The sequence below is a fragment of the Lactuca virosa genome, chromosome 2, assembly GCF_052849685.1.
Source record: "Lactuca virosa cultivar CGN04683 chromosome 2, Lactuca_virosa_CGN04683_v6, whole genome shotgun sequence".
Classification (NCBI taxonomy): domain Eukaryota; kingdom Viridiplantae; phylum Streptophyta; class Magnoliopsida; order Asterales; family Asteraceae; genus Lactuca; species Lactuca virosa.
In genome coordinates this window covers 58,148,131-58,155,262 of record NC_136427.1, presented here as the reverse complement: position 1 = coordinate 58,155,262, position 7,132 = coordinate 58,148,131, and positions in this window count along the sequence as shown.

The window sequence follows — 7,132 nt, the reverse complement described above, 5'->3', positions numbered from 1 at the left end:
TGAGAACCTTGTGAGCCTAGCACCTCAAGTGTGATGCCTCAAATGTCTCACACAACACTACAACACTTGGAATAACCTTGATAGAAGTTTCACTTAAACCTCAAAATCGGATTGCCCTCTTTCTTGTACAAGTAGTAGTCATAGTGCCGATTTTGCTTACATAGGGTTCTTTATATAGTTGATGCACAAGTAGGGTTACACAAGGTAAACCCTAATTGTCATGGCTTTCCATGTAACCTCCATGGATTATCCATGGAGCACCTTATGGGTATTAACCCAATCCATACAAACCATGGATCATTAGCCCACTATACAAGAATAGATGATTTACACAATCAACCCCATATATTTAATTAGTTTCCTTTTGATCACTTAATTAATTCCAAATTAATTCTTTGATCAATACTAATTAAATAATATTATTAATATATTAGAACTTATAATATATTAATAATCCTTAAGTGTCCTTTCTCTCATTTAGTCTTTCCAAGTGTTGCAATGTCATGCAACCCAAATGGACCATGCCAACCGGGTCAACTATATTCCAGGAATAGTTATGAACTTAGACACCTAATCCAATAGTCTCCCACTTGGATAAGTCTAATAACTATAACTGCAAGAATGACTTCATGAACCGATCAACAATCGTAGCTCTTTCAAGGTCTCGCGGAACTGAGATGATGATGATACGCCATTTAAGATAAGTAATCATATAATCCTCTGTTCTAGATATCAGCCGGACAAATACATGGAACAATGTCTTACTTATTGTCCAGCAGTTTGTTTCCCGATTTCCGATTTGTTTGACATAGAACTTATTTGAACACATCAACTTAGTTCTGACCGTGCCCGGTACATGGGTCAACACAAAATCATCGAGGGGCCCAAATATCGCTTCTAATCCAAAAAGGAACAGATAAACTTCGACTCATATGCTTGTTCTACTACTTGTTGAATTATACACAAAGGCACGTTTTATAATATCGAGTTACCAATGCGTTTTCGTACAATCAATGTATAACCAACTCATAGGCAACAAGTCATATCTCTAGGTTTGAAGACTTATATGATATTACCGTCTCGCGATCACTCGAGATAAATTCCATGAAGTGATACCAGCGAGCGTGGGTTGAATCCAATACTCAGAACTTATGAGCACGCATGAATGTTGCAACAACTCTTGCTATGTCCCATACCTTGTACATCTACAATCCAGCTTCATGACAGTCTTGATTCATATCTACTTCCAACATATGACCGATTGTGGATGGTTTGAATAACTTAGTCATTCGTCAAGAATAACCTAGTTATTCTGGAAGTCAAAACATGCAAAGTGAAACACAAGAATAATCGAATCAAATATGGTCTCAGAACTTATGAATATAAATAAAACATCTTTTATTTATCACCATATTGATTACACATTATCCATTGCATATTGTTTCAAACTATCAACTTTATACTTGAATTAAAACAATAGTTGTCCCATGTTCGAAGCATGTACACTATGGTTTTTTCTAAACACTAGTCATGCCATACACCAAGTATGCATACTATGTTTTTCCAAACATTAGTTATGCCATACACCAAGTATTCACACTAAGTTTGTGTTTGTCTATGATCTTTACTTTGTGAAATAGATCGATTGAACATAATTCCAATGATTCTCATTTCACAATCCCAAATCCTTATCGTAAATGTAAGAATTCCAAATTCCTACCATTTACTGAAATCTGTTAGATTCTAAACTTATATGCATTGATCCTCTTGTAATGATTATGCACACTAGTCATAAAGACTTGTCAATAGACATTACAGAGTATTCCAACGGAGATCACTCCATGGAAACGAAGTCTCAAATTCAAAGTACATTGCTTTGAACATCCTTCATGCATTCAGTTTCCTAATCTTACACAGATTTAATGAATAACTTCCACCTACGGGAACATTTACATATTCCCATTTTGAGTATCACTCCTGAACAAGAGTTTCCTCTTTTCAGAATATGTCAATATGGTTCTTCCAAAATTAACACAATACTTCCAACTGTCCCTGAGCAACCAATATTTGGTAAACCTTAGATTATCCTCGAAAATTGCTTAATCAAATTAGTCATATCTAGTTGTAGTACTTTTCCCTCTTAATGCTCTGGGCATTTGGAAAAATTTAGAACAGATGAATATTATAGCACATGCAATCGATCCTATATCCGAAGCATATGGGACATGATTCATGATGTCTCACATAAAGACATGATACTGGACCAGTCTTTTGCTATAATATTTCTATTTCTACTTGCCAAGTTCTCATAATTCAGATTATGAAAAGGGATGCCGTATTCATAATCGAATTTTAGAATGCAAATAATGGACCCATATATAGAATTTCCTTGTGTTGAGCCATTCCAGCATAAAATTCATATATATATCCTTGACTAAAGATGATTAAAACCTCAATCTAAGCTTTTAGAATTGAAGTGAAGTATAATTTCCCAATTGAAACCTTTTGTTTTCTATAATTAACATTGCTAACTTGCAACAGTTATTATAATTATCATGCTCCCACTTGCATGATGATTATTAGCATAACACTTATGCTCCCACTAGCTTTGACATGTACTCAAAAATCAGCTGGACTTCTAGAAATCAATACATTATTGACCTTCTTACCAAAGTTCATATTTCTTATACGAGATGCTTTGATAAAACTTTATCAAAATCATACACCTTTCCTTAGATAGCACACATGTGTGTCTAAACAATTTCAGAACTTAGAAAAGGGATGTCGTAATCATAGTCTCAATTGTTTAGACCTTTATCATTTCTCACAAGTCCATGTTAGTGTGCATGCTTGGAGCATGGGACAATTGTGGTTATACTTCGAGTAATAAGTTGATTTTCTGAAACAGTAAGCAATGAATAATGAGTAATCAATATGGTGTTTAAATAAAAGTGTTTTATTTACACTCAAAAGTTTTGGGGCCATATAGGATTAAGTATTATCGTTGTGTTTCATTTTGCATGTTTTGACTTCCAGAATAACTGGGTTATTCGAACCTCCACAGTCGGTCAAACGTTGGAAGTAGGTATGAAGGAAGACTGTCATGAATCTGTCTGTAGATTGTCTAAGTGTTTAGACATAGCACAAGTTTGCTACAGAGTTCATGAGTGCTTTAATAAGATTAGAGTATTGGATTAAACACACGCTCACTTGAATCACTTCATGGATTTATCACGGGTGATTAGTGAGACGATAACATTGTATATTCTTGAAACCGAGACGTGTGAGTTGTTATTTGCTGGTTGGTTGCATATTGATGATAAGTAAACGCACCAGTAACTTGGTGTTATAAAACTTACTGTTGTGTGTGATTCGATTAGTAGGTGCAAGCAAGCATTTGAGTCGAAGTTTATCCATTCCTTTTAACCAAAGTGGGATAAAAGTGATATCTGTGGGCCTCTCGATGATTTAGTGATGACACCCTAAGCGCTTGGCCAAGCCAGGACTAAGTTGATGTGTTCAATTGTAGTATGTTGTCAGTCGTCATAGATCAGATGTCGGGAAATAATACATAGACAGAGAGAATGATTTAAATCCATGTCTCGCGTCTATACGATATCTTGAGAATGGAGGAATATATGATCCCTTATCTAAAGGACACGCGTATCTGATAAGATCAGAGTTGACAGCGGTTTTTGAAAGCTACGATTGCTTATCAGGTTCTGAAGTTATACATAATAGTTATTAGACTTATCCAAGTGGGAGACTATTGGATTAGTGTCTAAGTCCATAACTATTTTGGTATGTACTTGACCCGATTATGAGCATGGTCCTTTTGAGTTGCCTTCACCATAACAATATGTAGGATGAATTAAGGAGAGAAAGGTTTAATTATGATTTATTAATATATTATAAGAATAATATATTAAATGAGAAATCATATTGTTTAATTAATATTGGTCAAGAATTAATTAAGAATTAATTTTGTGACTAAAAGAGATTAATTAAATTAAAGGGACTGATATTGTAATTATAAGATAGTTACAAGGTTGGGCTTTGGATCCATTAGATGGCAATGGACGAATTCTATATGGAGGTCCAAAAAGAAGTCGTCCAAGGGCCTTCTGGAGTGGTCCATTGGATTGCTTAAGGCCTAAGCAGTCAGATTAGGGTTTCCTAGTTGTAAACCCTAATAGCCAGCATATATAAGGAACCCTTATGGCCCCAAAAACGTGGTGAAGTAATCCTTTAGCGTTTCCAGCCGGTTTTAGTGCCTCCTCTCTCCTCCCTCTTCATCCAAGTTGCTTAGTGGTGTTTGTGACTCCATTAGAGGTGCAACACTTGAGGCACTAAGCTTTCTGAAGCCAAGGATTGATTGTTATTGCTATATAACAATCAAAGGTAAGATCTAAACCCTAATTTCAGTTATAGTTTATTAGATCTAGGGTTTATGGCTTTGGATTATCAATTGCATGTTCATTAGACAAACTAGATCCAAAGCTATTAGGGTTTGCATGTACACCAAAGGATTGATGTATTGCTCGAAACCCATCAGTATGTTCCTATCCATGTGAATTTGTCAAAACCATAATCACCAGATAAGGTTAGTGACAAATCCAAACTCATATGGATTGAACTTGTGCAGTCTCAACTTCTTGCCACCTGGCAGACAAGGGCCTGCCATTGCTTCCAAGTTGTTATGCAACCAATTGAGAACTCTCAGAACTCATATGCAAAGCCAACTTTAACTGGAATGGGCATAGAACCAGGAATATGTCAACACGATAGGTTATAAACCTGACGTCGTGTGCTAGTGATAAACTACAAGTTTTTATTCTTTAATAGATCTTTGAAGTTTTTTCAAAGATCTTTAAGACTCCCACTGTCCTCTTGACATATAACACTCACTTGCCAAATATTCAAGAGATAGTGTGGATTCTTTATCAAGACAAACACTTCACACAATTGGCCTTAGTTGGTCTTTGTTTTATCCAAAACATCACAACTTACCAACTTCAAATGTACAAGAGTAGGATTCATTTTACTCTTAAATTTGACAAGTGTTATAAACCTTTCTTTAAGATATGTCACTCAAGTTACAATCTTGGAGTATGACTCTACGAATTGTTCTGGAACGAAGGATGACTCATCTTCTTGATTTAACCATTTCAACAATTCACGATTCCTCTTCTTAGCCATAGAAATGCACTAACATGTCCTTAGAGGACTAATTGTGATATGATTTCTAAACCATTAAGATGATCTCAAAACATGATACTAAAGTACTCTCCCATCTTTTCAGATTTGAGAAACTTTTATCTTTCTACCTAATTTGATTCTTCTCATTCGTCCTGCCATACATTGAAACTTTTCCAATGTTTCAGAATTATACTTAAACTGGTAAGTATAACCATATTTACTAGACCTTAGTAAATCACGGCGAATAGCCTTATCGATCTTTTTGTGGTGGACTTAACCAGTGCACAAGAATGTGTACTCGATCCCTTAGTCCTTCACTTGACTCACATATACATTTGAACAAGGAACTAGTCTTAATTTTCCAAAGATGAAAATTCTCATTCATCATACAATACAACTTGCATGATTCCAAGTTTCTTTCCAACTGTAGCTTGGTCGATGAGAATCTTTCCTTATTTGGTAAACTATGACACTACCACAAACGACAGAATCAAATCCATTTTCCAATATTGCTATCAATGGAATCATATAAACAACAATTTTTCACAAATGCCATTGTAAGGATACTTAAAATAAATAAAATCAAACACTTTCTTTTATTTTAAAAACTTGCGGAAAAACTTACCCTTATAATGCAAATGCATATGAAAACTATGTTGTTATCTATTCCTAAGCAATCTATCACAACTCTTAAGCAGCAGCTCAAAAATTATGATCACCAAACCATGCGATCGAAATCCATCTTCGCGATCAGAATCAGCTTACTCTTCTTTAAGCTTCCTCTCTTTTCTTTGATTCTTAAAACTTCAACATGTGACCCAGTCACATCATGCAATAAGAATCTCCAAATAGGAACTTAATAGAGTTCGATAGTGGCCTTACCTGAAGCAGAGTCAAACTTTTGACTTGACCTTCTCAAAGATCTTTTAGGTAGTTAATGTTGGGTTTTAGTATACTACAACATCCTATGGTGCACATACAACCCTAAATACCTTGGATCTATGTTTTCTCTATTATACATGCAAATGGTTTCCAAGACATTAAACCTATAACTAGCATGCATTTGACATAAACCATATAATATACTAGTTAGGGAAACATACATTTTATGTGGCTTGAAGTCTTGATGTATTTGGCCTTAAGAGCTTAGCACCAATAGTATGAAATGCCTCAAATGGAATCACAACACACCTAGGACAAAGGTGGCTCTTGAGAAAGAATTCCATACACCAAAACACCTCCATATTTCTCTAAGAAAAGAAGTTGTGATTTTGGCTATGGAGTAACCTATTTATATGTAGGATTCCAAGGGTCATGGGTATAACCCATAATCCATACCCATGGGTTTTATGATCCATGGTTCATGTGGCCCAACTCTTTATGTATCCATACATAAACTTGGTCCAACATGGATCATAAGCCCAACACATATAAATATAACTAATTATCATAATTAGTCCCCATAGATTTAATTAGTCTCTTTTGATCACTAAATTAATTCCAAATTAATTCTTGATCGATATTAATTAAAACATATGATTTCATATTAATATATTATAACTTATAATATATTAATAAACCATAAATAACCTTCTCTCAAAAGTCCATCCTAACAAATTGTGCTGATGATATGCAACCCAAATGGACCATGCTACTCTCGGGTCAAGTACATACCAATAATAGTTATGGGCTTAGACATCTAATCCAACAGTCTCCCACTTGGATAAGTCTAAAACTATTATTGCAAGTACGACTTTATAACCCGACTAGCAATCGTAGCTCTTAAAGCCGCTGTCGAACTCTGAACAAATCAATGACGCGTCCATTAGATAAGGGATCATATATTCCTCCATTCTAGATATCATATGGACTGAGACATGGATTATAATCATTCTCTCTGTCCATTTGTTGTTTCCCAATTTTCGATTTATGA